Source organism: Gorilla gorilla, chromosome 8 (genome assembly GCF_029281585.2).
Source record: "Gorilla gorilla gorilla isolate KB3781 chromosome 8, NHGRI_mGorGor1-v2.1_pri, whole genome shotgun sequence".
Classification (NCBI taxonomy): domain Eukaryota; kingdom Metazoa; phylum Chordata; class Mammalia; order Primates; family Hominidae; genus Gorilla; species Gorilla gorilla.
In genome coordinates, this window is record NC_073232.2 from 141,671,884 (window position 1) to 141,682,712 (window position 10,829).

At 44.8% G+C, this 10,829-nt stretch overlaps 1 long non-coding RNA gene across 1 annotated transcript; it reads left to right on the top strand.

Moving 5' to 3' along the window:
* The first annotated feature begins 5,755 nt into the window (after positions 1 to 5,755).
* On the top strand, positions 5,756 to 8,316 carry LOC129524858 (uncharacterized). Its single transcript, XR_008668797.2, has 2 exons — positions 5,756 to 5,910; positions 7,258 to 8,316. It is a non-coding gene; the product is annotated as an uncharacterized lncRNA (long non-coding RNA).
* Positions 8,317 to 10,829: the final 2,513 nt, after the last annotated feature.

Genomic DNA, 10,829 nt, shown 5'->3' on the forward strand with positions numbered 1-10,829 from the left:
CCACCTCAACCTCAATGGGATGAAATTCCACGGCAGGTAACCCTTCTCTCGGCATCCTGTCCGTCTTCCACAGAAGAGAGCCTGCATCAGGCCGGGTGTTGATGACTCAGAAATAAATGGTCTGCTGTTGATATGCGTGTTTTAACCCCTGTGAACATTAATGAGAGTTTTGTGTACGTATTGATTGCCAAAGAGGCCTAAAGTTTAAAGCATTCATTCTGAATTCCAAGATATTTGTCAATTCCTCCCAGACCCTCAGTCCTCATCAGCACTTGGTATTTTGAACTTCTTTTCTCTGCATATTTTAAAAGAAGAAATGTAGGGGCTTATCTAATCTGATCCTATGTCTCTGAAACTCACGTCATTTAATGGGTCCGTCGATATACATCCATATTTAGGCTGAGATGAATGGGCATGGCTGCGCATTCGCCTTGGCAGCAGGGCTGGGCATCAATCATGAAGATTAGTCCTAGCGCAGACACATCAGCCATTTGGCATCCTGGTGCCCCCAGCCCCCACCTGATATGGTTGAAGACACTTCCAATATATCAATAATGATCTGTGTCCAAAAACTTCTCAGGGGGATCACATGAGCTGGGGGGAGATATATTTCCTCATGCCCGTATTACAGTCTGGTTGCCTGTGCTTCCTGGAACCCCGGAGGTGACCTCCCAAGCTTTCTGAAATATGGACCAATTTAGCTTACATCTGCAGATGTCACTGGCCACAGAGGCTCTCCAGCAGAGAGAGCTAAGGTCCCAGTGAGTGGGTATTGGAAGGAGTCGGCCTTGACAGCTCTGGTTTTGGGGTGCAGTGTGGAGAAGCTTGCTCCAAACCCACTGTCCTTTCTCACAACCGCCCCACCTGCCAAGCACTGGCTCCCACCTTCAGACCAGTCTATTTTCACTGCTTTACAGACCATGGTGACTTTTCATTTTAAATGCCTCCTGGCAGCTTCCCCAGGTGTTGCAGTCTACTTGGGGTTCCTGGGGGGATCGGAAGACTCACAGAGCCCTGCCCCGGCTGCCCAGCTCCCGGCTCTGTGGATCCACGGAGAACAGCCCTGGACACAGCCCCACCTGCCTCCACTTCCCACCCATGTGGCCTGCATGAGTTAGGAACCCTCTCAAAGGCTCAATTTCTGAACCTTTCCGCATAAGGACCAAACTACCCACCTTAGAGTCCAGGGAGAGCCGAACTGATGTGCTGGGGACCACGCTGGGCGTCTGCTGGTGAAAGCCCACGTGCCGTGTCCACTCAGAGGGGTTGTATTTTCCTCCCCAGCATCATCCCAGAGCCTAAGTGTACAAAGGGAGGTGGAAACAGAGAAACAGCAGAAATGAACACAGGTTCCTGAATGACAGGGAACTGGGGAAGGTGGTGTGGCTTGCGCCACACATGAGTGCCTTCACTAAGGGCCCAGTGAGACAAGGGTCAGCCAATAAAACACTGGGTGTCCGGTCAGATTTGAATTTCAGATAAGCAATGAATGCTTCGTAGTATAAGAAGTTTTTAGTATACTTACACTTACATAATCACTTACAAGCTCTTCCTTATTCACCTGGAATTCAAATTAACTAACCTGGGGAGGGAGGGAGGCAGGGAGAAGTCGCAGCTTAACAGGTGAGAGAAACAAGGGTCGCACAAGTCCCTGGAAACACAGAGACAGGAGGAGCCAGACGAGCAGGTGCCAAGTCCCCAGGTGTGGAGAGTGGAGCCCCGGGAGGAGGCACTGGGCAGCTGGGCTGTGCTGTACCCTCCGCTTCCCCACACACGGGCACTGAGCAGAGGCCATGCCGCTCACTTCCGGGGGGACCCAAGGCACTTATATAAGTAAATCAGCTCTTTCAGCTCTTCTGCAGACTCAGGTAGGGTGGGGTTTGTTTTTCCTTAATCTTTAGTAAAGGACCAGGCAGAAAGATCAAAAGTTCATCCTATGCTTATATTTGGGAGGGAATCAAAGGAGGAAAGAAGCTTAGTCTCCTACTGAGGAAAATATCTGAACTTAATTACTTGGAGCCCAATTAATATTGGAGAAGATGCTCTGGTTCTCAGAGGACGGTTACGTCATCCCTCACGCAGATGCACTGTGTCCTCCCGCAGGGATTTCTAAGATCAGAAGAACATTTAACTTACATGTTACAGGAATTTTGCAGTTTGGGACAGCTTATAAATGAAAATATAACAGCTTAAACAGGTCACTCACTCTTTTACTCATCAGGAAAGTTTCAGGCAGTGGCCTGGACTGAAGGACGCTATCCCCTCTCCCCAGGAGAAACAGCCTAGAGTGGTCAACAAGGTACCAACTGCAGGCCAGATCCAGCCCACTGCCTTCTTTATGTGACCTGTGAGCTAAGAATGGTGTTTACCATTTTAAATAGTTGAAAAAAAAATCCAAAGAACAAATTACCTTGTGGCACATGGAAATTCTATGAAATTCAAACTTCAGTGTCTATAATGAAGTTCTGTGGGAACACAGCCAAGCACATGCATGTTTGTGCATTGTTGATGGTTGTCTTACTGACACAAGGCAGGACTGACTAATCGCAGCATCTGCAAAGACGAAAATACTTACTACCTGACCAACAGAAAAAAGTTTGCCAACATGAAAATATAACTGCAGCACAATGCAGCAAGTGCTCCCAGGGGGCATGAACAAACGCAGAGGGTAGGAGGCTGCTGGAGGAAGCTGCAAAAGGCCTTGGGACTCTTATGGGTGTGCCAGGGATGAGAGTGAACATACTGGGAAGGAGACAGCTTGATGAGACGCACCTACAGGAGCTTACGGGGCACCGAAGATGCTCTACACAGACACACAATGGCACGTGGACACTGACTTAGAGAGAAAGGAAGCCTGTTTTGTAACTGTTAAATACATTCATGAGAGGACAAACTCTGGGAAGAAATAGTTTTCAAAATAGTAAAATGAAGTTTTTCTAATTTAAATATCCATCATGATGTTCTGGACTTCCTGCCTCTGAAAGCCCTTGTACTTCCATCCATCCTTTCTCCTTCCTGAGTCTTTAACCTGTCTACTAGATTCTTCCTTTAATGAGTCTGCAAAAACCCACAACAAGAAAACCTCTCTGTACCCCCATCCCCTTCCTGATTCCTCCCATTATACTCTTCACCCTAACGTGAACCTCCTCCCCGGATCGACTCTAAGAGCTGTCGACACTTCCCAACCTCCTATGCTTTCCTGACTGGTTCTGCTTCTGTTTCTCCACTTCTCTGACCAACGTCAACAATGATTTCCCTGTTGTGAGGTCAAATGGGCATCAAAAAGCCTTATCTTCCACAGATTCTCAGCTGCCTCCAGTCCTGCTAACGTCTCTCCTTCTTCTAACACTTTCTTCCCTTGGCTTTCATGACTCCATCATTTTCTCGTTTTCTTCTTACCTCCCCATCTTCTTCTCCTGACCCGACTTGGCCTCTCATCTTTCTCTTTTAAATGTTAAAGTGTCTTAAGACCCAGTTATTTCTCATATCTTGTTCTCTCCCGCTAGGTGATCTTAACCTGCCTCGTCATCCATATTGGTGTCATGATCTAACCAAAATCAGCTCACGGCCGAGCGTGAGTGTCTCGCTTCTGTAATCCCAGCACTTTGGGAAGCCAAGTCAGGAGGATCAGCGGATCACTTGAGGCCAGGAGTTGGAGACCAGCCTGGTCAACAGAGCGAGACCCTGTCTCTAAAGTCTAATAAAAATAATAAATAAATAAATAAAAACAGTTCATGAGAAAGACTTTTTCCTTCTTCATGGAGAGTCAGCCAGATTTGTCTTTTCTGAAACCCCACTGGAAGAATTAGATTAGTTCCCTTCCCTGAAAACCTTAAAAAAAATCCCCTTCATAGATGTAAGCAGTCTCATCTTCCATTAATGGTTTCTCTGTCCTTTCCCTATTGGGGTTAAGTCATCTTCATTCTGAAAACTAACAAAGGCTCCATAGTAGATGCTCAATAAACACACAAATGGACTGAAGAGAGGATCACGATGGTAAAGCACTTGGGGCATCATTAGATAGAATAAGGACTTACATATCCCAGACCTGAATAGGCCTTCTATAATTTCCCAGTGTCTTATTAAAACCTCAAGATATTTTCATAACATAAAAAGTAATTCTGACTACATTTTAGATCATGGAGCTAAGCATGCTTCTATTGGTTGGAACCGTGGCTCTGCTGCTTACTGGCTGTGTGACTCTAGGAAAGTGCCTTCACATGTCTGAGCTACGGTTCTTTGACTACCAGATGAGTTCAATGGCAGCCCCCTCTCAGACTTTTTGAAAAAAAACAAATAGCGTATCTCACATCAAGTGCTAAGGGCAGTGTGTGGCACACAATAATAATTGAATAAATAATAGTGAAAACTCAGTCTCCAGGCAGTAAAATAAGGAAACAGTAGGAGAGAAAAACAGGGAAACAATTCAACACAGGCACTGTCCTACACCCAGACAAGGACAAAATAGTTTCATAAAATATAGGAAATGCCAAAAGGCTGTCTTAATTCCCACTAAGGAGCAATGGCTCACCCCACCTTCACGCTGACCCAGCAATAAAGCCAGGAGACAGACTCACGCTGTGTTATAACCTACCCATATTATATCAGGCTTTTGTTATATGTAGTTGTGTAAGTGGATGCACAGCTTAACCTGTGGTAAATTTAAATCTGTTTAATGACTTGCATTATAACAAGCTTCTACATAAATAACAATCCCAGGAGAGGAGGCCGTCTGGAGTCCCATTACTACCTCCTCCCTACTGATAACGCACAACGCAAACGGGATGAACTGGATCACAGAGCGTTTATCAAACACACATTTGTGCACTGTGCAGTGCGGGGCACCCACCAAAATATGGGGTAAATTCCCATTAATCCAAGCCACAGGCAGACCTCCCATGCTACAAACACTTGCCCACAAGAGCAGAAAACCACAGCCTGCAAGTCAACTTTAGGCTGCCCATCTACCTAAGCCTAGGGCCAGGCATTAAGGAGAGGCACCTCGCTCGGCCCTGCACACAGATCAGCAGGAGGGCAGGGTTGGACACAGAAGTGGGGACCTCAGCCTCTGGCCAGGCCTCGGGACCTCTGCAGCATCAGTAGATTTCAGTGTAAATCTCTAAGAAACTCCTGACAGACAGGCCCCGGGACAGCCATGCAATTACTGCTGATGGCCGACCTTCCACGAGGTACCTTTGAATTATAGGAATCTTATTAGAAGCCTCTGACCTCTTGAATTTGCGAGGTAGAAATCGCCTGAAAATCCAATACTCTTATTTATGCCAGCTCTGCAAAAAGGGAAAAAGTAACTATAAGCAGACAGATGGACAGACAGACATGCATCTGTGTTCAAAAGACAAATGCCCTTCTTGCCCAGAGGGCTCCTCATACCATAGCTAGCCGGGTGCCCAAAGCCAACAGCCCTTCTGGTCTTTGATTCAGGCTCTGCAGAAAAAGTTTTAGTCCCCTGTAATTTCAGAGGAGTAGAGGGAATAAGCAAAACAAAGCAAACAAACAAGAGTTTCAGCTGTACTTGTGCTGCTCCCCTCTCCCTTGGGCTTGGGAGAAGCCAGAAGAGTAGGGAAGGTGGAGTGAGAATGTCCCCACTGGGCTTCTAGAAGACAAGGAGGGGCGGGGCTTGTGCTGAATGGGTGGGGCATGCTAGGGAGGGTGGGGCCAGTGCAGGGGGAGGAGCTAGAATTTCCCAGGGCTAATTTAAGAGTGGTCAGCCATCCAGGGAAAGGGGTGGGACTAAGGCAATGGGCGTGGCCAACCGAAGGAGGCAGAGGTAGTAAAGAGAGCCAACCGTTATAACTGAGGGAGGGCTTCTCAGACGTGGTTGGAGGAGAAGGGGTGGAGCTAGGAAAGAGGTACGGAGTTAATGTGGGAAGGAGGAGCAGGACCAAGGAGGTATTTCACAATTTATCCTTTCAGTGGGGGGGATCTCATTTTTTTAATTAAAAAAATTAATTAAGAAATTTTAAAGCCCTGGGGAAAGTGACCAGGCCACCTGGTGCCAACGCATCACATGGCCTTTAATTTTCCTTTTCTGGATAAGCCACGCACTGATCCATTCAGAATTCCAGGTATGGGGGACTCCTGCCTCCAGCCTGGAGTACTCTGCTAGGAAGACCCTGATGACATCAGGCATCCCAGAAACTCTGTCGCCTTGCTAACCTGCATCTAGTCAGTGTGTATTATGAAAGCTGTTTAGGTTCAAGGGTGTTTCACTAGCACAGCTTACTGGGGACTGCATTTTCTCTGGGGTGCTTGGCAAGCTCTACATCAAAGCCTGATTGAGCAGAAAATATGTGCTAATGTTCACAGCAGTACTCTATTATAGTATAAGTGTGCTTGTAAATATTCACTACATGTTATTACGCCATTTGAACCAAGAATATTGGAAGGTGAAAGGTCGGCCTAATGCTCTCTCCGGAGGCAGCAGTTTTGAATATAACCAAATGGGATAATGGTCGGGAATACCCAGAGGGGGCAATGGAACACGTCGTAAAGAATTGTGCTGTGAGTTTTAAGTTTTCAGGACAACAAAGATGCCAACGAGATGGCTCATAAGCAGTCATTATTAATGGAATGACAAGGCTAATGTTAAGCAGAATGTCTTTGCGACAATAAATCTTGTCCCTGCGCCATTAGTACTCCTTACAACTGCAAATAGCAGTTAGGTTATAACCTAACATGGCAGAATTTTATCCTCTCAATCTCTAATGTATTTTATAATGCTGTTAAAGTCAGGAATCGCAACTGTTTAAGCTCACTTAATCTAGGAGAAGTTTAAACACGAATTTTAAGTGCAAAAAACTGCTTTGATATTAGTTTTTCTTAATTAAAGAGGAGATCTTTATAAGAAGTAGATCTTTTTAAAAGTGCGTCAGCCTGTAGTAGATGGGCATTGTTGAATATTAAGTGCCATACTTTTATTCATGCTCAACTTGGACTGCCCCGTGCGATAAGTCATATTTTTAAAAAAACGAAACGAATTACTTTTGTGAGAGAGCCAGGTCGCACATTTATTTGTTTAACTTCAAATGTACATTGTGTTCAAGCTCCTATTGGGAATGGATTAATCTTTTAAAATAACTTATTTGTATGCATTTTCCACACAGTTCCTTTTGAAATTATGTTCTAATGCTTGCCCTGTCTTCCCATTTGACCTCCTTTATATATAACAGAATACTTTGAAGAAAAAAATGATTATTGACCCCCGCTTTTTTATTTTTCCTTCTACATGACCACAAGAACACTGAGAACCAGAAATTAGTACTGAAACTGGAGAGCACCCCAAATGGAAACAGCAGCCACCATCCTCCACAGGGCCTGCCGGGACCACCCTGCAGGGTGGTGGCCTGGGAGAGGACCCCATGCCACAGCCAGGGCCCATGTGAGATGGTGTATAGAGGGACTGTGCTTTGGGGCTGCCATCACTGCAGATACCTGAGGGGAAGGTGCCAGCTCTTCTGTCCCCACCCCAGAATCTGCTGTGCACCGAAGGCAGAGGACTCTAGGGTGGCCTGACCCAGCCAGGGCTGTAGGGTGAAGCCCACCTGCCTCCAGCTGCACAGTTGGCCACAGAACATCTGGAATACCTGGCCAAGCCTGGGAGGCAGCTCTTACCAATACCCTCCACGTGCCCTGTAGAATTTCCACCGTGTTCACTGAGAGCACTCTCCATCAGCAAAAAGGATCCATGGTGCTGCTCATTCTGGCCACTGGTCCCCACTCCTTACGAAGGCATCTCCCTCAGAACATGGTCTCCAAGGGCCCGAGGGTGTGTCCTCACAGAACATTCTGCACAGCAAGACTAGCAGGTTGCTAAAGCTGGAAGCTCCTTGAAGCTTTTCCAGCGGCCCCTTTAGAGGAAATTCAGGGTCGCTGATCAATTTCAGTTACTTCGCAATACAAAACTTCAAGCTTGCTGCCTTGTTAACAACAATCGTCAACATTTGTGTGTCTCTTCATGGCATACACATGCACTCTCACATCTATTATTTCATCTGTTTTCACAATCCATCTCGAGGATAAGGAAACTGAGGCAGGGAGGGGCCTAGGCTTGAACCGTGGTCCTCTGAGTCTTAGTCTGACTCCCACCTCTGGACCCAACTGCTTCTCATCCTGTGTGGCATGAAGTGTCACTGATTTCTAGATTGTAACATTGTAAAGTCGCTTTTAGATCCCTGCAACAATATTGTATTACCAATGTGAAGGAAATGGCACATTTTGATTGCTGTAATTCTTACGTTTTAAATAATCAACACAAAAATGTTTTCAATTCTTCTTGACATAAAATCTCCCCATATCTTTTGACTCTTCCATCAAACAACTGTTTTTAACATTTTAGCTTAGAATAATAAAACTGGAAGGAGCTTGGGGCCACTATACAGGTAAGAAATTAAAATGCAAAAGGGAAGAAACATCTTTGATCCAGGGGTGAGGGAGGTCTAGTGCCCAAGTAAGTCCAGGATTCCACATGCTCTGTGTTTGCTGAAGCATGTTAGTTCACTACCTGACCTGAACTTCTAATTCCTACAGGAGTCACAACAAGACAAGATCGGGTCAAATGGGCTGAAGTAAAAGGTCTCCATGCGGGTTAAATGAAAAAAGCAAGCTACAGACTACGCATAATGTACCCCATCACACATGCACACATGAATGTCTACATGCACACATGCAGGTGCATGCATCCACAGGCATGCATACATGCATACATGCACGTGTGTACAAGTATACATGTGCACACATACAAACATATGCATACATACACCCACACATGCATACACCCCCACATGCACATGCACACTATATTTCCAGGTGTGCATATATCTGGAAGAAGGGCACACAGAGAGCTGATATCAGTGGTTCCCCTGGGGAAGGACACTGGGATAGACGTGGGAGAGGCAAGGAATTTGACTTTACTTGATTGTTGAACATTCTTAAGTTTACAAGAATTTTTAAAAATTATTACACAGATAAACATGGATCTTTTCAGATCACTGTTGCTGAAACGAATGAGAAGGGGCCTGGCTGGGCCTGAGTAGTATGACAAGTGCCCCCAAGTATCCTGCAGCCCTTGGATCTTTTCCTGGAAGATGCTATTTTCAAGTAACCTCGGAGCCTCATGCTGAGCCGATGAAACTTCAGGGCTACAGGGTCAGAAGGAGAGAGCTCTCCCTTGGTTTTCAAAGGTTCCGGCTCTGCCCTGCATGGTGGGCATCACAGCAGGGCTCTGGGCCCCTCTGCCCAGGCCCGGGCTCCTCAGGCAGCCGGCTGAGCCCACACTCCTGGGAGCCGCCAGGGAGCCTGGCCTCTCCAGCAGCAGCTGGACGCTGAGAGGCTGCCCAGGCAGGCTCTGCCCAGCCGGGGTGGGAACTGCGATCCACCACCCAGAGGGATGTGCTTTAATTGAAAATTTATGTTTAATTGAAGAGTCACCTGTTTCATGTGAGATCAGAGAGCAGGCTCCCCTCAGATTTGTAATGGGGACAAGAAGTATATCATTACGTGTTTACTTTGTAAGGAATAGAAGTTTCATATTTAATTCATACAAGGGTTCCTTGGCTAGGAAAGAAAGGTTTTTAAAAGCCAGGCTCACATGGCAGATATTTAAAACACCCAACATCTTTATTGCACAGGTTTCTGTTTTGTTGGCTTACATCCTTCTAAACTTGGCGGTCAACAGAAGGGAAAGCACTAGAAAGGCTGCATTGTCCTCAAATCATTTAAGAATTACTGTGAGCTTGAAAGCCAACTTAGAAATCAATGCCATTAGAAAAAAAGTGTGCAGAAATACAATTAAGGGATAATAACTTTATTATATAAATAGCTCATACAAATGGGGAAGAAAAACATAAACATCCCAATAGATTAATGGGAAAGGGACAGAAACAAGCAATTCCAAGGGGATAGAATGCAAAGCATAATGTGACAAAAACCATTTAACCACACGGTTAATAATAAAATGAATATGAAACATGGCACCATTTTTGACCCATCCAACCAGCAGAAATTTTTAATGGTAATATCCAAAACTGAGATGGAGTGGTGAAATCGGAAATTCTCACAGTGCTGGGGACAGGAGAAACCAGGGCAGCACTTCTGGAAGAAAATTTGGCTGGGAGTAATGTGAGCCTTAAAATATTCATGTCGTTTGACCTCATAATTTTGTTCTGGGAATCTAACCAAAGAAAACGATCTAAATATATCAAACTTTATAAAGATGTTCAGAGAAGTGTTATTTATAATAACAAAAACTTTAAAACAGCCTAAATGTCAAAATAAAATAAAATAAAAGAATGGCTAAGCAAATTACAGTTATTGCATTTACTAGAATATTATGGAATCATTACAAACTATACTTATACAGACTATATTATAACGTTTTTTGAACATTCTCATCAAAGGGAGAATTAAACAAATCGAAGTTTATATTCTGATTGATTACAGTGAAAAAACAAACCTACAGGAAAGAATAAGTCTGAAAGAAAATGTGCTAATATATTAATTACATCTGGGAACAATGAATGATGTCAGTGCCTTTTTGCTTGTTTGCTTAGTTTCCAAAATACTCCTCATGACAGTGTATTACATTTTAAATACATATAAAAACACATTTTAATTGTTTTTCTACTTTAAAAAGAAAACCCTGGGGAGATAGATTGGAGTGGGAAGTTTCAGGTTAGCCCCTCGTTTGACCGGTCAGGGTATGGAAGCTAAGAGGCTCTGCAGTGCCCTAAACCACAGCACTAATTAGAGAATGGCACCTCTGTAGAATTTGTCACTCAGTATTTGTTAATTGTATCAACTCCCATTAATTA